The sequence below is a fragment of the Rhinoderma darwinii genome, chromosome 2 (assembly GCF_050947455.1).
Source record: "Rhinoderma darwinii isolate aRhiDar2 chromosome 2, aRhiDar2.hap1, whole genome shotgun sequence".
NCBI lineage: Eukaryota > Metazoa > Chordata > Amphibia > Anura > Rhinodermatidae > Rhinoderma > Rhinoderma darwinii.
The window spans coordinates 477491683-477514162 of record NC_134688.1 but is presented as its reverse complement, the minus strand read 5'-3'; positions in this window follow the sequence as shown (position 1 = coordinate 477514162).

Sequence of the window (22480 nt, the reverse complement as noted above, 5' to 3'; positions counted from 1 at the left end):
TCCTGTAGCCCCCAGATCCGGATCCGAGCTGAAACATAAGAACAATTTATGAATGATTAGAAGGGGGGAAAAAAAGTGAGATTAATGTTCATATGCAAAAATCGACACATCGTACGACCTACAAAACCTCACATAAATAATTAATGATCACACGAGGGGGAGGACATTTATAGGAGGGTCTCGTTAACACATTGATCATCAGATTATGGTCTTCTTCACCCGGTTACTTTTATATGACATTTCTAGATTTATGCAGCTTTTGAAAACACAACAACTCATTGCCCGATGACGGGCACCGGGTATTACCAGGGTAAGGGGCTTGGAGCTCAGAATTCAGGGTCTGATAGGCGACACCACTGAGGTTTTCCTCTATCGGATCTGTCCAGTCATTTCTTTATTTCATGCCAAGGATTAGAGCTTTACTCGAGAGTTGAACGATGCGTCATAAAGAATATGACTATCTTACAAACATCAAAGGGGCGTAAGGGCAGCGGAGCATGTGGTGAACGCATGGCATGTTCTACCAGGGCTTCCAAGATAAGATAAGACTGCCCTCAATGGGTCAAGTACTCCGGCAGGGACTACACCAGCTCCTCATTCTGGTCCGTGCCAGAAAGTCTGGTCCAAGAGCTGTAGCTAGGCATTCCTTCAACTGGGGCTTCTATTCAATGTGGCAACCTGCCCCCCCTCCCCGTTCACGGACCCCTAGTATACTAAAATAAAGTGTAAATAGAGGTTCCTATATACAGAGGCCGGACTACCGTCATAGTTTGGACTAACAGTCGCACATAAATAGTACACTACTATACCCCACAATAAATTATTACCCAAAATCCGACCCCAAAATTGATCTCGACCTCACACCAGGCCCAAAAATTAATTCAAACCAGACCCCAAAAGTAATTCAGACCCCAGGCCAGAGGCCACATATTACACTCCTCACTCCCCGTCAGCCCGTCAGCTCTGTCGTACCAGTGCAGCGGCACCGGAGGTGAGGAGCCACCTAGAACGTGACATCTTTGTTAGGAAGTCGTTCATCTTTTAGGACCCGCTCATAATTAAAACTTTGTTAAAAAAGCCAAAACTTCTAACCATTGTGTTGAAGGTTACGGTAGACCTCCATAATCAAGGAAGGATCAGAACTGAAACCATGCTCTTGAAGGGCCTTCAAAAACATGTCTATAAGGCTACAGTACATGGAAGTCTCCGGCTTCTTTCCTGAAGAATACGATCTCTCTCTTACAAGGTCAGACATGCAGAACATTACAACCTCATAACTGAACATTCAATCTCATTCATCTTCTGGAAATCTCTCATAACCAAAGCTCGATCAATGGCCAGCCTTTCAATCATTTCGTGAAGGTTCTCAATCCAGCATCTTCTGAAAGACCTCTTTAAAATCTAGAGAGTGGAGGGACACCATGCTCTGGAAGTGTAATATGTCCATAAGCCCATATAGAATGTAACAAACATAATAGGAAGGGATCTATCTCATTCACCTTCTTCTAGAACCCTACCGTAACCAAACCTTGGCCAGACTTCCAACCATTTCCTTATAGGTTATCAATCCAACATCTTCTCGAAGACCTCCTTAGAGAGAGAGGGGACCATGTTCCAGTAGTTTATTCAAGTATTTGTCTATAAGCCCATACAGGACGTGACAACCTTCTATCTTCATTCTATCTCAATCATCTTCTGGAAGTCTTCTGTAACCGAAGCTTGTTGATTGGCCAGGCTTTCAACCATTAACTTGAAGGTTCTTAATCCAGCATCTTTTGGAAGACCTTGTTAAACACTTTCTAGGGGAAGAGGGACACCTCGAATAATGCCCTGGAATGGTATTCCCATACATGTCTAGAAGGCTACAGTACATGGAAGTCTCCAGCTTCTTTCTTGAAGAATACTATCTCTCTCTTACAAGGTCAGCCATGCAGAACATTACAACCTCATAAGTAAGCATTCAAACTCATTCATCTTATGGACCTCATTAAAGAGAGAGGAGAAGACACCATGCTCGGGTAGTGTATTAAGATATATGTTTATAAAGCCATATAGTTCTAAGGTATCTATCTCATTCATCTTCTTCTAGAACCTTTCTATAACCAAAACTTTCTCAATGTCTATATGGTCTGTGACCATATAGAACGTGGCAACCTTATTAGGAAGGGTTCTCTCTCATTCATCTTCTGGAAAACTTCCATAACCAAAGCTTATTGATTGGCCAGGCTTTCAACCATTTTCTTGAAGGTTCTTAATCCAGCATCTTTTGGAAGACCTTCTTAACCACTTTCTAGGAGAAGAGGCACACCTCAAATAATGCCCTGAAATGTTATTTACATACATGTCTATAAGGCTGCAGTATCTGGTTGTCTCCAGCTTCTTTCCTGAGGAATACTATATCTCTTACAAGGTCAGCCATGCAGAACATTACTATCTTAATCTCATTCATTTTATGGACCTCATTAGAGAGAAAGAGCTGGAGACACCATGCTCGAGAAGTTTACTCAGATATAAGCCTTTAAGACCAAATAGAAAGTAACAAACGTATTAGGACGGGATCTATCTCATTTAACTTCTTCTAGTATCCTTCCGTAACCAAAGCTTGCTCAATGGCCAGACTTCCAACCATTTTCTTAAACGTTCGTGCTCCAGCATCTTCTGGAAGACCTTCTTAATCATTAGAGAGAGGGGGGACACCATGCTCAAGAAGTGTATTCAGGTATATGTCTATAAGTCCATATACAACGTAACAACCCTATTAGGAATGGTTCTACCTCAATCATCTTCTGGGAGCCATCCGTAGCTCAATGGCCAGACTGTCAACAATTTTCTTAAAGGTTCTCACTCGGGCATCTTCTGGACGACCTCCATAACTATTAGAGAAGGTAGGGGAGACACCATGCTCTAGCAGTATATTCAGGTATATATCTATAAGGCCATATATAATGTAACAACCCTTATTAGGAAGGGTTATATCTCAATCAACTTCTAGAAGCCTTCTGTAACCAAAGCTTGCTCAATGGCCAGACTGTCAACCATTTTCTTAAAGGTTCTCACTCCGGCATCTTCTGGAAGACCTTCTTAATCATTAGAGAGAGGGGGGACACCATGCTCAAGAAGTGTATTCAGGTATATGTCTATAAGGCCATATACAACGTAACAACCCTATTAGGAAGGGTTCTACCTCAATCATCTTCTGGGAGCCATCCGTAGCTCAATGGCCAGACTTTCCACCATTTCCTTAAAGGTTCTCACTCCGGCATCTTCTGCACAACCTCCATAATTATTAGTAGAGAAGGTAGGGGAGACACCATGCTCTAGAAGTGTATTCAGGTATATATCTTTAAGGCCAAATATAACGTGACAACCTTATTAGGAAGGGTTATATCTCAATCATCTTCTAGAAGCCTTCTGTAACCAAAGCTTGCTCAATGGCCAGACTTCCAAACATTTTCTTAGAGGTTCTCACTCCAGCATCTTCTGGACAACATCCATAATCATTAGAGAAGGTAGGGGAGACGCCATGCTCTAGAAATGCAGTCAGGTATATATCTATAAGGCCATATATAACGTGACAACCTTATTAGGAAGGGTCACATCTCGTGTATCTGTTGGAAGCCTTCAATAAACAAAGCTTGATCGACGGCCAGGCTGTCCACCATTTTTTTGAAGCACCATCTAGAAGACCTTCTTAATCACTAGAAGAGGGAGGCAGGCGTACTTCAAACCATACGTTACATATTTCTTCTCATCGCAGTCATGATATAATGCTCTTGCGAGTGCTACAAATACAAATGTTGATATTGAAGTGAAGTCGTTTGTCGGATAAATGTCATCTTTATATAGAGAAAATCAACAAAAAGCAACAAAAAGTGTCATCTGTCATATGAGCACGAGATGGGAATAAATGAATGCCATTATCTATACTGGATGCGTTTTGCATGTTATTTGAATACGGTTATATACCGTCTGAGTGAAAAGCAGCTTTAAAGAAGGGTAAATATTATTATGGAAATACCGCGTAATGTCGCTTGTCGGTTCGGCATAAAGGGAAACAGGTTCCATTTCTCGGTGTTTTTATTCCCGATGAAAGAATAAAATACATATTGAGTGTTGTGTTACTCTTGTGAATAATTCCCTTTTACATAATAAAGGAAAAGTCCTCGAATTCTTGAAGCCGGCCGGCGTGCGGGGGTGGGGAGGGTTGTATATCTCTGTGAATGGGAATATACTGTATGTGTATAAAGACATTTACATTACCCTCCTCTAGGTCAAGTGATGTGAAGTGCTGTCTTTTATGGGCTGTGGAGAATCATATACGGCTGATGGAGGGCTCGGGAGTGTTATGGTTTTGTATTAAATGTAATCCTTGCTGCTCCTCTGACTCCGCAAGAGAAACATCTGGTCGTTTTCAGATTCCCCTCGGATTCCCGACTTCAAAGAGAGTCATAAAGAATAACAAATACATGTACTGGCATTGAGGGGAAAGAAATGGAACAGCAGGAGTGACTGGTAAAAATTGTCCTTATTTGACTGTTAGTGACAAGCGCCGCGGGCTGCGTGGTGAGAAAAGCCGAGAGGTTGAGAAAGACGAATCCTTATCAATCGAGGCTCCAGGTGTCTCCGAAAGACATCACTGGGAACGTAACATTGGGAATTAGAGAACGACTGTAACCACAGACGGTCCGGAGATCGCTGCACGTCCATACGATTGGATGGCGAACGCGGCCACATAGGGCGAAGGAGCGCTCCACAAATGAGAAACTTCCAACTGATCTCGGCAGTGATGTAAGATGATCATGTCCAGCGTATTACAGAGCGCTCATTGCTAGAATACAAAGAAATATCTGGGAATGGGCGGCTGCCACGACACTGCCCCTAGGGAGGGCACCTGAACTCCACAGACCCTGAACGGCATATCTGCTGCATCCGTCTCCACTTTATCACTCTGTGACATGAACCAAGGAGCTCAGGATGAACAGTGTTATAAGTCTGATTGCGATAAAAGAGCGCTACAATGCAATAGTCACAAAAAAGGGTGAGAGAGAGAGGGAGAGAGAGAGACAGAGAGAGAGAGAGAAGAGAGACAGAGAGAGAGAGAGAAGAGAGACAGAGAGAGAGAGAGACAGAGAGAGAGACAGAGAGAGAGAAAGAGAGAAGAGAGACAGAGAGAGAGAAAGAGAGAAGAGAGACAGAGAGAGAGAGAAGAGAGAGAAGATAGACACATAGAGAGAGAGAGAGAGAGAGAGAGAGAGAGAGAGATAGAAGAGAGAGAGAGAAAGAGAAGATAGATAGATAGATAGATAGATAGATAGATAGATAGATAGATAGATAGATAGATAGATAGATAGATAGATAGATAGATAGATAGATAGATAGATAGATATGAGATAGATAGATAGATAGATAGATAGATAGATAAGAGATAGATAGATAGATAGATAGATAGATAGATAGATAGATAGATAGATAGATAGATAGATAGATAGATAGATAAGAGATAGATAGATAGATAGATAGATAGATAGAGAGAGAGAGAGAGAAAGAGAAGATAGATAGATAGATAGATAGATAGATAGATAGATAGATAGATAGATAGATAAGAGATAGATAGATAGATAGATAGATAGATAGATAGATAGATAGATAGATAGATAGATAGATAGATAGATAGATAGATAAGAGATAGATAGATAGATAGTGGTTGAGGTGCGGCCCCCGCCTCTGTCATTCACGGCGAGCCTTCGCTTGATCCACGTGACCGAATCGTGTTGATTCGGTCACGTGTTTCCGGTCTGGGCCTTCCGTCACTGGCATTGGCGTGTGTGTCCAATCCCGGCCGCGGTCAGACAGCGACCAATAATTAGACAGGGAAACACGAGTTCATTAGCTGTTATGCGTAACAGATGCACTCCTGCCAGTTCATTGGCTTATGTCCAAATAAAGGACCCCTGACCTCAACCCTACACCACCCCCAGACGAAGGCATTAGCGCCGAAACGCGCGTTGGGGTGGACCTTGGCTGTACTTACCTTGTTCTACTACCATGGGTATGTGAGACCTTTAAATATTTTCACTTACTTTTCTTTTTACTTTATCCTGCATGTTTTTCCTTCCTTTGTATTCAGCATGTAACCATCCGACACACTTGCATGTAGTCTGTGAGATTGCATATTTACTATACATTTCACTTGAATTGTTCTCTGTACAGACTGCAACTTTACGGATGCATACATACATCTATCATCTTATTTTAGGACGCACATGCACTTTATATACCATTCCATTGTGTAGCCACATGGTTTGATTACATTTCATCAGCCAAAGATCCCTGTTTTTATACTGTGGTTTTTTGGATTCTTTTTATATTGTGTAATTATTGTCAATAAAATATATTTTTTGTACATTTCCTACTTTTCAGTCTTCCAGCGTCAATCCTTCTTTTTTGGTTCTTTATTGCATTTCTGATGCTGTTAGGGTTTTACACCCTGAAATCGACCCATTTGTCCACACATATTTCTATGTGCGACTTGCTCTGGGCTTATGGTTATGCAGATTTCTGTTGCTTTTCTTGAATCGGTTATATAGATAGATAGATAGATAGAGAGAGAAAGAGAAGATAGATAGATAGATAGATAGATAGATAGATAGATAGATAGATAGATAGGTAGATAGATAGATAGATAGATAGATAGATAGATAGAGAGAGAGAGAGAGAGAGAGAGAGAGAGAGATAGATAGATAGATAGATAGATAGATAGATAGATAGATAGATAGATAAGAGATAGATAGATAGATAGATAGATAGATAGATAGATAGATAGATAGATAGATAGATAGATAGATAGATAGATAGATAGATAGATAGATAGATAGATATGAGATAGATAGATAGATAGATAGATAGATAGATAGATAGATAGATAGATAGATAGATAGATAGATAGATATGAGATAGATAGATAGATAGATAGATAGATAGATAGATAGATAGATAGATAGATAGATAGATAGATAGATAGATATGAGATAGATAGATATGAGATAGATAGATAGATAGATAGATAGATAGATAGATAGATAGATAGATAGATAGATAGATAGATAGATAGATAGATATGAGATAGATAGATAGATAGATAGATAGATAGATAGATAGATAGATAGATAGATAGATAGATAGATATGAGATAGATAGATAGATAAGAGATAGATAGATAGATAGATAGATAGATAGATAGATAGATAGATAGATAGATAGATAGATAGAAAGATAGATAGATAGATAGATAGATAGATAGATAGATAGATAGATAGATAGATAGATAGATAGATAGATAGATAGATAGATAGATAGAAAGATAGATAGATAGATATGAGATAGATAGATAGATATGAGATAGATAGATAGATAGATAGATAGATATGAGATAGATAGATAGATAGATAGATAGATAGATAGATAGATAGATAGATAGATAGATAGATAGATAGATAGATAGATAGATAGATAGATAGACTAAAATATGGTTTACACCGTATCTAATAGAAATTCCAATAAATGCTGTAAATATCCTGCACGATGCCGTTTCAAGAAGGAGCAAATTTATTGAAAAAAGAAAGAGAGAAGATTCCAGAGACGTATCAGGCACTCTTCGATATATTAAATAATTAGTATTAATTTATTATTTGATTGATGGAAAAATTAGTAGCGATACTTTTCAAATCATTAATTAATAACAATAATGTTTTGAAAAGTATCTCTACTAATTTTTCTATAAATCAAATAAATCAATACAATAAAGTCTGCTCCATCTGTATGCTGCCTCTCTCCCACCGTAGAGTTTATTTTCAGCTGTAACATATTGACCACCTGATATCAGATCTATCATCAGCTGTGAAGGAAGGCTCAGGACTAGGAGTATATACAGCGGATAAGATACAGATCCCATATAACAGCGCAGTCTCTGGGGCCGCACTGAGCAGACCCCGATATCTATAATGTACACGTACTCTTATACAGAGCGTAGCTCGAAGCTCGGGGGCCCTGCACGAATACCACCACCTAACAGATGGCAGCTCCTGACTGTAGTGGATGTCTCCTTATCTGGGCACCCCTCCCCCCACCTGTGATGGCCCCTGCAATTATTTGCCCCAAACCTTGAAAGAGTGAAGAGCCCCATGACCCCCTGGACTTATCTTCCCCGTAATGGTGCAGTGCCCGAGGTTAGGCGGAAGACTCGCTTAGGTTCACAAATGAGGATGAGACTAACATGAACTAGGGGCCCTCCTTCTCCATGGGCCCTAGAGCAGCCTCTATGAGATATTTGCCCTTTAGATCACATCTCTGAAATTATTGTCTAGTGCTGCAGTTGCAGTAGAATGTATTGAGGGCCTATTGTCCCCCAGGAGTAGGGGCCCGCATGTGACTGCTTCCTCCGCACCCTCTACAGCGATGCCACCGCTCGCTCTTGCATTCAGTGGGGCTCTTCCCGGTCTCGTTACATGGTGGGAATGACATAGTTAAGTATCCGCACCTGCGCGCGTACACACAGGGAGGGGGAATCAGCCTTGAAACGCGGGTCTGGGACGGGCTCGTTCGAGGAGCAGCGATGCTTTTAAGGCCATTTGTAGAGTTCGCAGCTGCCCTGTTTGAAACTCGCTGCCAAAAATGTGTTCTGACAAATGTGACATTGTCATCCGAAAGCCACGCAATCTTATTCACCAGGCAAAACAATTGGGGGATTGAAACGCGTCTGTGCGGATATTAAAAAGGTATGAAAGCAAGACGTGTGCCCCTCTTATGTGGCGATGATGGGCTCCAGCCACGTGCAATGTGCCAGCCTGAGCTGTGTGCCTACCGCCTGCTCTGGGGGGGTATGCCCACTGCTTAACCTGAACACCCACTGTCAGGATGATCCCTATGCATTATCACCCTCCTCCTGGAATCCTTCCTGCTCAACATGATCGGTGATGACCCCACATCCAGGAGGAATCATCGAATCATCTGATTTTTATTGGACGTCTGTGGTTCATATTTTTGGCACAAATATTGATGTGAAGTACCAGCCAAGAGGTGGCGTAAGAAAGAGAAAAGCGTCTAACATGTCAGACAAGATGCGCCAAATGTATCATCCAGCGTGTGATAAATTTGGCGCAGTTTCTGCCTGTCTGGTCTAGTTTTATACGGTGTATCTTTAAGGCCTCATGCACACAACCGTGTTTTTGCGTCTGCAATTCATCTGCAAAAATGTGGATGAATTGCGGACCCATTAATTTCTACGGGCCCATGCACACGACCGTGGTTTCCACAGTCCGTGCATTGGCCGGGAGCCCGGACCGCAACAAAAATAGGACAAGTCATTATACGGTCCGGATTTGCGGTCCGGGCTCATTAAAATCAATGTGCGCACGGTCCGTGATTAGCCGACCGCCTGCGGATGACACTCAGTGGCAGTCTGTGCTGTAATCTACGGCCGTGTGCATGAGGCCTAAGACAGTGTTAATAAATCTGCCCCAAGGTATGACAACACTGCAGGAATCAGGCAGGAACAAGTGAGACCCTGTCAGTAGTGCAGCCTCAGGCTTTGGGCCTGTACCCTTAATCGATTTGATCTTAGCCTAGAATTGAGATATTTACAGACCGTTCCACAGTTCTAATATACACTAATGCATCCTCGCCAACAGTCCCGGGAACGTCCAGGAGACTCCCTGGAAAAGGGGATTTTTCCTGTAATCCAGGAAGAATCGGCAAATCTCCCGAGTGCTCCACGTCCTCCCCTTTCCCCATTTCTGCAGTTCCCTTCATTCCCTGCAGCGGCGCCCAGGCAGGGGACCGCAGGAACAGGGAGAGATGAGAATCTGCTGCTCTCAGATCGGTATTTAGGTTGTCTGGTTTAGGGATTGCAATTATTCAGGGGGTCTGGTCTGTATTAATTTCGGGGGGTCTGGTCTGGAGTCTGTATTTATTTAGGGATCTGAATTTGTTTAGGGGGTCTGTATTAATTTTGAGGTATGATGAAGGGAGCCATATGTCCTATTTGTGATTTAAATGTCATAGTTTGGGGCGTGTCCTATATAAAGGGGCGGGGCATCAGTAAAAAAACAAAAAACAAAAAACATTTCCGCTTCGCCTGACGCTTTTACGAATCTCCCTGATCTCACTTCTCAAAAATTGTCAAACTGAGGGTCTTTTCTTTTAAACTTTTTCTTGCAGCAGGTCTCCTTTAAATGACCCCCACTACGTGATCCATTGATGTGGGCCCGGTGCTCTGCAGTGCGCGGTGTAGGCCGCAGGATTAGCACTACAATGCCTCTCTTCCACCTCCGCTCGCCCGCTTCCCCAGTGACTTGTGCTGCTGTAAGAAAGCTTTAAATAGATGACAGGAGTTTTCTGAGGTCACGGCCCTCCAGCAGCGAGGCAGGAATGTGTCTCTGGATGTTTTCAGCCTTGTATGCAAATACTCTATAAGTTGAGCTACTATGTATAGACGGGAAATGGGAAACATGTGCTACTGCGGGGATGAATGAATGTGTAAATGGCGAGGATTACCAGGCCTGGGAAGTGCAGCGTATAACATGAAGCGCGGGTAAACTGAGGACGGGGAACACTCGCTCGGCATTACGACGCGTTTCCTGCAGAGCTGAGCCGTGTACAGCGTGATGTCATCTCCTAATCTCTGCTAAATCTCATAGTAAGTGCACGCACAGCGCCGCGCCTCCGGCTGACTACACACCTGGCGACTTTCACTGAAAACATCAGAATGCACCTGTCCGCGCACACATGGCGGCATAAAACCGTAGCTATTTTTTTAAAGCAATGCATGCGGTTTTCAGCGCGTTTCACTATTTTTTTTTAATAGTGAAACGCGCTGAAAACCGCATGCATTGCTTTGAAAAATAGCTGTGGTTTTGCGCTGAGGTTTCTATGCAGTTTTATTTATACGATTCAGTTTTTTTGTGTTTTTTTTTATATTACCATCCGGTTTGCGAGCCAAGCCCTTGCGGAATTGCAAGGGCAAACAATAAAAAAAAAACGCATATTTAAATACAGTGCGTATTCCGTTGAGGTTTCCTCCATTCGTGTCAATGGGATAAAAACAAGAAATAAAAGGTGTAATAGATGCGCCGGAATGAACATGCAGCCACAGGCGCAAAAAATGCAACCGCAGCGAAAAACCGCATGGTGCGTAGACGCAACGTTCAAACGTCTTTTTATAAAATCAATCAAATTAAATGGACTTCTTTGCGTTTCGGAAGTAATAAAAGCGAGACGTGAAAAATGTGTTAATACCGCCATGTGTGAACACGGCTTTAGTGTCAACGTCCGTCATTATCGGAGTTCATCTTTCTTTCCCTTAGGACATAAAATATATTCACAGGAGGTCGACTATACCAAATAATGAATGTGAATCATTATATTCTTATAATTACCATATGATATAAGTCCAACCAATCCAAGAAACTCCTGGTTTTGTGTAACTATGGCTTATTTATTGTTCTGCAACTTACGAATAAACTTTGGGATTCAATTCCTTACCATTTTCAATATCTGTGCTTGCCGTCAGTGGGTCATCATGGACTAAAAACTCAAACAGACCTAATACCTCCCATAGACAGTTTGCCACAATTGTGTCCAGTCTAGAAAGTCTGAAAATGAGGAGCTGTTTAAATAGCTTGTGCGCTATTTACAAAGGGGGCTGTATGGCGTTATCTACAGGGGGTCTGTATGGCGTTATCTACAGGGGGGCTGTATGGCGTTATCTACAGAGGGGGCTGTATGGCGTTATCTACAGGGGGTCTGTATGGCGTTATCTACAGGGGGGCTGTATGGCGTTATCTACAGGGGGGGCTGTATGGCGTTATCTACAGGGGGTCTGTATGGCGTTATCTACAGGGGGGCTGTATGGCGTTATCTACAGGGGGGGCTGTATGGCGTTATCTACAGGGGGGCTGTATGGCGTTATCTACAGGGGGGCTGTAAGGCGTTATCTACAGGGGGGGCTGTATGGCGTTATCTACAGGGGGGCTGTATGGCGTTATCTACAGGGGGGCTGTATGGCGTTATCTACAGGGGGGGCTGTATGGCGTTATCTACAGGGGGCTGTATGGCGTTATCTACAGGGGGGCTGTATGGCGTTATCTACAGGGGGGCTGTATGGCGTTATCTACAGGGGGGGCTGTATGGCGTTATCTACAGGGGGCTGTATGGCGTTATCTACAGGGGGGGCTGTATGGCGTTATCTACAGGGGGGGCTGTATGGCGTTATCTACAGGGGGGCTGTATGGCGTTATCTACAGGGGGGGCTGTATGGCGTTATCTACAGGGGGGCTGTATGGCGTTATCTACAGGGGGGGCTGTATGGCGTTATCTACAGGGGGGCTGTATGGCGTTATCTACAGGGGGCTGTATGGCGTTATCTACAGGGGGGGCTGTATGGCGTTATCTACAGGGGGCTGTATGGCGTTATCTACAGGGGGGGCTGTATGGCGTTATCTACAGGGGGCTGTATGGCGTTATCTACAGGGAGGCTGTATAGCGTTACCTACAGGGGGGGCTGTATGGTGTTATCTACAGGGGGGCTGTATGGCATTATCTACAGGGGGTCTGTGTGGCGTTATCTACAGGGGGGCTGTATGGCGTTATCTACAGGGGGGCTGTATGGCGTTATCTACAGGGGGGGCTGTATGGCGTTATCTACAGGGGGTCTGTGTGGCGTTATCTACAGGGGGGCTGTATGGCGTTATCTACAGGGGGGGCTGTATGGCGTTATCTAGAGGGGGTCTGTGTGGCGCTATCTACAGGGGGGCTGTATGGCGTTATCTACAGGGGGGCTGTGTGGCGCTATCTACAGGGGGGCTGTATGGCGCTATCTACAGGGGGGGCTGTATGGCGTTATCTACAGGGGGGGCTGTATGGCGTTATCTACAGGGGGCTGTATGGCGTTATCTACAGGGGGCTGTATGGCGTTATCTACAGGGGGGCTGTATGGCGTTATCTACAGGGGGGCTGTATGGCGTTATCTACAGGGGGCTGTATGGCGTTATCTACAGGGGGGGCTGTATGGCGTTATCTACAGGGGGCTGTATGGCGTTATCTACAGGGGGGCTGTATGGCGTTATCTACAGGGGGGCTGTATGGCGTTATCTACAGGGGGGGCTGTATGGCGTTATCTACAGGGGGCTGTATGGCGTTATCTACAGGGGGGGCTGTATGGCGTTATCTACAGGGGGGGCTGTATGGCGTTATCTACAGGGGGGCTGTATGGCGTTATCTACAGGGGGGGCTGTATGGCGTTATCTACAGGGGGGCTGTATGGCGTTATCTACAGGGGGGGCTGTATGGCGTTATCTACAGGGGGGCTGTATGGCGTTATCTACAGGGGGCTGTATGGCGTTATCTACAGGGGGGGCTGTATGGCGTTATCTACAGGGGGCTGTATGGCGTTATCTACAGGGGGGGCTGTATGGCGTTATCTACAGGGGGCTGTATGGCGTTATCTACAGGGAGGCTGTATAGCGTTACCTACAGGGGGGGCTGTATGGTGTTATCTACAGGGGGGCTGTATGGCATTATCTACAGGGGGTCTGTGTGGCGTTATCTACAGGGGGGCTGTATGGCGTTATCTACAGGGGGGCTGTATGGCGTTATCTACAGGGGGGGCTGTATGGCGTTATCTACAGGGGGTCTGTGTGGCGTTATCTACAGGGGGGCTGTATGGCGTTATCTACAGGGGGGGCTGTATGGCGTTATCTAGAGGGGGTCTGTGTGGCGCTATCTACAGGGGGGCTGTATGGCGTTATCTACAGGGGGGCTGTGTGGCGCTATCTACAGGGGGGCTGTATGGCGCTATCTACAGGGGGGGCTGTATGGCGTTATCTACAGGGGGGGCTGTATGGCGTTATCTACAGGGGGCTGTATGGCGTTATCTACAGGGGGCTGTATGGCGTTATCTACAGGGGGGCTGTATGGCGTTATCTACAGGGGGGCTGTATGGCGTTATCTACAGGGGGCTGTATGGCGTTATCTACAGGGGGGGCTGTATGGCGTTATCTACAGGGGGCTGTATGGCGTTATCTACAGGGGGGGCTGTATGGCGTTATCTACAGGGGGCTGTATGGCGTTATCTACAGGGAGGCTGTATAGCGTTACCTACAGGGGGGGCTGTATGGTGTTATCTACAGGGGGGCTGTATGGCATTATCTACAGGGGGTCTGTGTGGCGTTATCTACAGGGGGGCTGTATGGCGTTATCTACAGGGGGGCTGTATGGCGTTATCTACAGGGGGGGCTGTATGGCGTTATCTACAGGGGGTCTGTGTGGCGTTATCTACAGGGGGGCTGTATGGCGTTATCTACAGGGGGGGCTGTATGGCGTTATCTAGAGGGGGTCTGTGTGGCGCTATCTACAGGGGGGCTGTATGGCGTTATCTACAGGGGGGCTGTGTGGCGCTATCTACAGGGGGGCTGTATGGCGCTATCTACAGGGGGGGCTGTATGGCGTTATCTACAGGGGGGGCTGTATGGCGTTATCTACAGGGGGCTGTATGGCGTTATCTACAGGGGGCTGTATGGCGTTATCTACAGGGGGGCTGTATGGCGTTATCTACAGGGGGGCTGTATGGCGTTATCTATAGGGGGCTGTATGGCGTTATCTACAGGGGGGCTGTACGGCGTTATCTACAGGGGGTCTGTATGGCGTTATCTACAGGGGGTCTGTATGGCGTTATCTACAGGGGGGCTGTATGGCGTTCCCTACAGGGGGGTTGTATGGCGCTATCTACAGGGGGGCTGTATGGCGTTATCTACAGGGGGGGCTGTATGGCGTTATCTACAGGGGCTGTATGGCGTTATCTACAGGGGGCTGTATGGCGTTATCTACAGGGGGGCTGTATGGCGTTATCTACAGGGGGGCTGTATGGCGTTATCTACAGGGGGGGCTGTATGGCGTTATCTACAAGGGGGCTGTATGGCGTTATCTACAGGGGGCTGTATGGCGTTATCTACAGGGGGGGGCTGTATGGCGTTATCTACAGGGGGGGCTGTATGGCGTTATCTACAGGGGGCTGTATGGCGTTATCTACAGGGGGCTGTATGGCGTTATCTACAGGGGGGGCTGTATGGCGTTATCTACAGGGGGCTGTATGGCGTTATCTACAGGGAGGCTGTATAGCGTTACCTACAGGGGGGGGCTGTATGGTGTTATCTACAGGGGGGCTGTATGGCATTATCTACAGGGGGTCTGTGTGGCGTTATCTACAGGGGGGCTGTATGGCGTTATCTACAGGGGGGCTGTATGGCGTTATCTACAGGGGGGGCTGTATGGCGTTATCTACAGGGGGTCTGTGTGGCGCTATCTACAGGGGGTCTGTGTGGCGTTATCTACAGGGGGGCTGTATGGCGTTATCTACAGGGGGGGCTGTATGGCGTTATCTACAGGGGGTCTGTGTGGCGCTATCTACAGGGGGGCTGTATGGCGTTATCTACAGGGGGGCTGTGTGGCGCTATCTACAGGGGGGCTGTATGGCGCTATCTACAGGGGGGGCTGTATGGCGTTATCTACAGGGGGGGCTGTATGGCGTTATCTACAGGGGGCTGTATGGCGTTATCTACAGGGGGGCTGTATGGCGTTATCTACAGGGGGGGCTGTATGGCGTTATCTACAGGGGGCTGTATGGCGTTATCTACAGGGGGGCTGTATGGCGTTATCTACAGGGGGACTGTATGGCGTTATCTACAGGGGGGGCTGTATGGCGTTATCTATAGGGGGCTGTATGGCGTTATCTACAGGGGGGCTGTATGGCGCTATCTACAGGGGGGCTGTATGGCGTTATCTACAGGGGCTGTATGACGTTATCTACAGGGGGGCTGTATGGCGTTATCTACAGGGGGTCTGTATGGCGTTATCTACAGGGGGGCTGTATGGCGTTCCCTACAGGGGGGTTGTATGGCGCTATCTACAGGGGGGCTGTATGGCGTTATCTACAGGGGGGGCTGTATGGCGTTATCTACAGGGGGCTGTATGCCGTTATCTACAGGGGGGCTGTATGGCGTTATCTACAGGGGGCTGTATGGCGTTATCTACAGGGGGGGCTGTATGGCGTTATCTACAGGGGGGCTGTATGGCGTTATCTACAGGGGGGCTGTATGGCGTTATCTACAGGGGGGCTGTATGGCGCTATCTACAGGGGGGCTGTATGGCGTTATCTACAGGGGGTCTGTATGCCGTTATCTACAGGGGGTCTGTATGGCGTTATCTACAGGGGGGCTGTATGGCGTTATCTACAGGGGGGCTGTATGGCGTTATCTACAGGGGGGCTGTATGGCGTTATCTACAGGGGGCTGTATGGCGTTATCTACAGGGGGGCTGTATGGCGTTATCTACAGGGGGGCTGTATGGCGTTATCTACAGGGGGCTGTATGGCGTTATCTACAGGGGGGCTGTATAGCGTTACCTACAGGGGGGGGCTGTATGGTGTTATCTACAGGGGGGCTGTATGGCATTATCTACAGGGGGTCTGTGTGGCGTTATCTACAGGGGGTCTGTGTGGCGCTATCTACAGGGGGGCTGTATGGCGTTATCTACAGGGGGGCTGTATGGTGTTATCTACAGGGGGTCTGTATGGCGTTATCTACAGGGGGGCTGTATGGCGCTATCTACAGGGGGGCTGTATGGCGCTATCTACAGGGGGGGCTGTATGGCGTTATCTACAGGGGGGGCTGTATGGCGTTATCTACAGGGGGCTGTATGGCGTTATCTACAGGGGGGCTGTATGGCGTTATCTACAGGGGGGCTGTATGGCGTTATCTACAGGGGGGGCTGTATGGCGTTATCTATAGGGGGCTGTATGGCGTTATCTACAGGGGGGCTGTATGGCGCTATCTACAGGGGGGCTGTATGGCGTTATCTACAGGGGGTCTGTATGGCGTTATCTACAGGGGGGCTGTATGGCGTTCCCTACAGGGGGGTTGTATGGCGCTATCTACAGGGGGGCTGTATGGCGTTATCTACAGGGGGGGCTGTATGGCGTTATCTACAGGGGGCTGTATGGCGTTATCTACAGGGGGCTGTATGGCGTTATCTACAGGGGGGGCTGTATGGCGTTATCTACAGGGGGGCTGTATGGCGTTATCTACATGGGGGCTGTATGGCGTTATCTACAGGGGGGCTGTATGGCGTTATCTACAGGGGGCTGTATGGCGTTATCTACAGGGGGCTGTATGGCGTTATCTACAGGGGGGGCTGTATGGCGTTATCTACAGGGGGGCTGTATGGCGTTATCTACAGGGGGGCTGTATGGCGTTATCTACAGGGGGGCTGTATGGCGCTATCTACAGGGGGGCTGTATGGCGTTATCTACAGGGGGGCTGTATGGCATTATCTACAGGGGGGCTGTATGGCGTTATCTACAGGGGGTCTGTATGGCGTTATCTACAGGGGGGCTGTATGGCGTTATCTACATGGGGACTGTATGGCGTTATCTACAGGGGGCTGTATGGCGTTATCTACACGGGGGCTGTATGGCGTTATCTACAGGGGGTCTGTATGGCGTTATCTACAGGGGGGCTGTATGGCGCTATCTACAGGGGGGCTGTATGGCGTTATCTACAGGGGGGGCTGTATGGCGTTATCTACAGTGGGCTGTATGGCGTTATCTACAGGGGGGCTGTATGGCGTTATCTACAGGGGGGCTGTATGGCGTTATCTACAGGGGGGCTGTATGGCATTATCTACAGGGGGCTGTATGGCGTTATCTACATGGGGGGCTGTATGGCGTTATCTACAGGGGGGCTGTATGGCGTTATCTACAGGGGGGCTGTATGGCGCTATCTACAGGGGGGCTGTATGGCGTTATCTACAGGGGGGCTGTATGGCGTTATCTACAGGGGGCTGTATGGCGTTATCTACAGGGGATCTGTATGGCGTTATCTACAGGGGGGCTGTATGGCGTTATCTACAGGGGGGTTGTATGGTGTTATCTATAGGGGGGCTGTATGGCGTTATCTACAGGGGGGTTGTATGGTGTTATCTACAGGGGGGCTGTATGGCGCTATCTACAGGGGGGCTGTATGGCATTATCTACAGGGGGGCTGTATGGCGTGATCTACAGGGGGGCTGTATGGCGTTATCTATGGCGTCTTCCTAGTTACGCCCCTGCCCCCAGACGAAGGCTCTCAGCCGAAACGTACGTCGGGTGTGACGCCAGACAGCACAAATCTATGGGTAAGTTGCTTATACTATATATATATTCTATATATCTGCATATACTTGTTATGTAACCATTTGTTTGGGTCTGGTGCCTTTGCCTTCAAATGATTACTCAGACCTGGGACTCTGCATATTATCTAGCGCACATGACATGTCTCCTGGGTTTATATATCTCATACACTATGTAGGGCACTGAATGCGCTTTCATGGTTGCAGTTACTCCAAGCCTTACTCATGATACTTCCAAGACACATATATGTGTATTTATTTATTATCCAACTCATCTGCTTCACACTGTGGTCATCATCTTTGATTTTAATGTGTGTGTTTTTTATATTTTGTACCAATACAATTCTATATTTTATTAGTATAAGCATGGTTTTGACTCTATTTTTAGGTTTTTATTTAAATCTCTCTCTCCTGTCCTGATAGTTTGTTACCATGTATCAGTGCAGGTAAAATATATAAAATGTCATATGACAGCTAACCACTAAGGGAGATCCTTCCTCTAACCTGGAATTCATAGGTAAGAAAGCCCCCGCTAGGTAATAGGGTGACCCTCATAAACCAGGAGCAGCCTGGATCATACTCTGCATCACGGTCTTGGGTCCAGGATGATGAATTCAGCGCTCGGGGCCCATTATTTACACTATGACTGTATAGATATCTCCCTATATAGAAGTATTATAATCATTATATCTCATCTATGAGGGAGGGTGGGCTCATCCCGTCTATCTCGCCCGCTCTCACTGATGAACGGATGGCATTGTGTAGGCAGAACACATCTTGAGTGCCATCCCTGTTGGACCATACAGCAGCTCTCCCCGTCCTAGATGAGATCATTTACATCTTGATGATGCAGCTTAAGATAATTATAATGGCAATTCATGTGCATCAGGGTGTCCTTTGATGAGAAATGATAATAAGAATTCATATTCGCTCGGCTCCTTATGGGGCGGCAGCATGCCACCATTGCACTGCCAGGAGTTGAGGCGGCTGCCACCTGGGTGGAATATGAGCGAAGTGTAACCTGTCTCCTAAGTGGTAAGAAGTCGGAGCCGGATTACAAATATTGCAGCTTTAATGGCCAATTACACCGAGATGAATAGAGGGAGGAAACAGCTCAACTTTCTGCCGCGTCTTGTCCTCAGGCGGTGGAGGAGCCACAGTCACCGGGCGTCATACCCAATAATGACCCGTGTTTATCTCATGGACACCAGTGTAATGACCCCAGACCTCGACACACATCTTATATTATGTATTATGTATATAAAGCCTTTTCTTTGAGACGACCATCCATGAAGAAGACCATTTTTCACTGTAATTTTAGGCAGTCGTCTCATAGAGGTTTCACTGTATCTATTTATATTAGGAGGTCCTGTCCAACCATTAATAGTCACCATTACTGCACCTACACAGGACCCCAATCTCCCCAAACCCCCAATGGCATAGACATCTGCTTTAATATGTGGCATTCGGTACTGTATTTACTTTTCAGGTGCCTTAGGCCCCTCCTATAAGTATCACACTTTATGTAAAGAAATGCACAGAGTTACCCTTTTATTACCACACCCACATAATGAGATGCCACCCTGATATCAACATTACAGCCAATGTTCACCTTTGAACAAATTTTATTTATACATAAAGTTGAGAATTTTTGTAATTATAGTACATTGCATTATCTATTAAGAGTTACAGCCTGTATTATACTCCAGAGCTGCACTCACTATTCTGCTGATAGAATTACTGTGTATATACATTACATTACTTATCCTGAGTTACATCCTGTATTATACTTCAGAGCTGCACTCACTATTCTGCTGGTGGAGTCACTGTGTACATACATTACATTACTTATCCTGTACTGATCCTGAGTTATATCCTGTATTATACTCCAGAGCTGCACTCACTATTCTGCTGGTGGAGTCACTGTGTACATATATTACTTATCCTGTACTGATCCTGAGTTGCATCCTGTATTATACTCCAGAGCTGCACTCACTATTCTGCTGGTGGAGTCACTGTGTACATACATTACATTACTTATCCTGTACTAATCCTGAGTTATATCCTGTATTATACTCCAGAGCTGCACTCACTATTCTGCTGGTGGAGTCACTGTGTACATACATTACTTATCCTGTACTGATCCTGAGTTACATCCTGTATTATACTCCAGAGCTGCACTCACTATTCTGCTGGTGGAGTCACTGTGTACATACATACATTACTTATCCTGTACTGATCCTGAGTTATATCCTGTATTATACTCCAGAACTACACTCACTATTCTGCTGGGGGAGTCACTGTGTACATACATTATATTACTTATCCTGTACTGATCATGAGTTACATCCTGTATTATACTCCAGAGCTGCACTCACTATTCTGCTGGTGGAGTCACTGTACATACATTACATTACATTACTTATCCTGTACTGATCCTGAGTTATATCCTGTATTATACTCCAGAGCTGCACTCACTATTCTGCTGGTGGAGTCACTGTGTACATACATTACATTACTTATCCTGTACTGACCCTGAGTTACATCCTGTATTATACCCCAGAGCTGCACTCACTATTCTGCTGGTGGAGTCACTGTGTACATACATTACATTACTTATCCTGTACTGATCCTGAGTTACATCCCGTATTATACTCCAGAGCTGCAGTCACTATTCTGCTGGTGGAGTCACTGTGTACATACATTACATTACTTATCCTGTACTGATCCTGAGTTACATCCTGTATTATACTCCAGAGCTGCACTCACTATTCTGCTGGTGGAGTCACTGTGTACATACATTACATTACTTATCCTGTACTGATGCTGAGTTACATCCTGTATTATATACCAGAGCTGCACTCACTATTCTGCTGGTGGAGTCACTGTGTACATACATTACATTACTTATCCCACAATATAGTATCAATATAATATAAGTAAAGTTATGTATAGTGCCTGACCTCTCCAACCAACAATTCTAGCAGCATTACATTATTCTCATGCTCCTTCATTGACTGTTATCCTTATGTTACTGTCAGTCTTTACTGTCATTTCTGGCATTATGTTCATGAACCAGGTAGCTCAAGATTAACAATGCTCCAGTGGCTTCCAATGGAATATTAGGGACAGGAGGCTCCTGGAAAAACACCCAAAATGTATACAGCTTCCAAATGTAACATCACATCGGATTTACATCAGATATTGCTCAGAAGACAACCCTCCCCCGATCTCATGGATGATAATGGACATGAGGTCTTGGTGTGGTTCAATATAATTAACGGAATTGTCTGTTGTCGTACTGAAAGTCCAAACAGCAATTAGTGGATTTGTGATTTTTAGGTTTATTATGGAAGTGGAGGAAGCGGTTAGAAAAGATTATTTTACATCCAGGGGTCCTCTAGGGAAATCGAGATATTATAAATGGGGACTCGACACTGTGTAATGGAGAATATGGAAGGATAAGGATCACACAATGTACATCATGTGCTGTCCAGTAATGTGTAGCCCATAGTGCAGCAATATCCTCACTCACCACATCATAGTATCTACGTGTGGCACGAGCACCTGGTTCCCAATAATGGAGCAGAGCAGAGAAGGTAACACAACAGGTCAGCAGACAGGTCCCATTCTGAAGGGCATCACCTCTAACAAGTAATCAGCAAAATTTAGAATGCAGCTCTGGAGGTGACTAGAGCAGAAGACAGACAAGAAAAGCATATACAAAGTTACTGAACATTGCATCTGGATTTAACCTGTACCTATCCCGCTTCTTGCCTCTAGATCCTATTATCATACTGAAAACGATACGATTTCTCTAAATACTGTACAATAAATAGATCAATAAATGTAGCAAAAAAAAGAGAAATATTTTATTAATTTTACACAAATAGTTGCACAAACCATTTAAGAACAGCCAATAAAACACAAGGAAGGACAGTGCATGACATAAGACAGAATACCAAAGTATCTGAATGTCTGTACAGGTTTAGTCCAGATATAATGTTGAGTAACTTTGCCAATTCTTTGCTTTATTTATCTTAAGTTACGTTAGGTCTTATACTCCAGTCACATCCAGAGCAGCATTCGCAAATTCTGATTTGCTGATCTCAGGCTTAAGGCTCACATCACCCCCTGCTGGTTCAGTGTCTGCACAGAGCAGGTTCTGCTGTGGTACATTGTGAGATACATGGTGTTGGCTCCTTGCGCCATGCAGTGTATTATAGATGTTCGGTGCACCCAGCGCTGACATGAAGTTATCAAG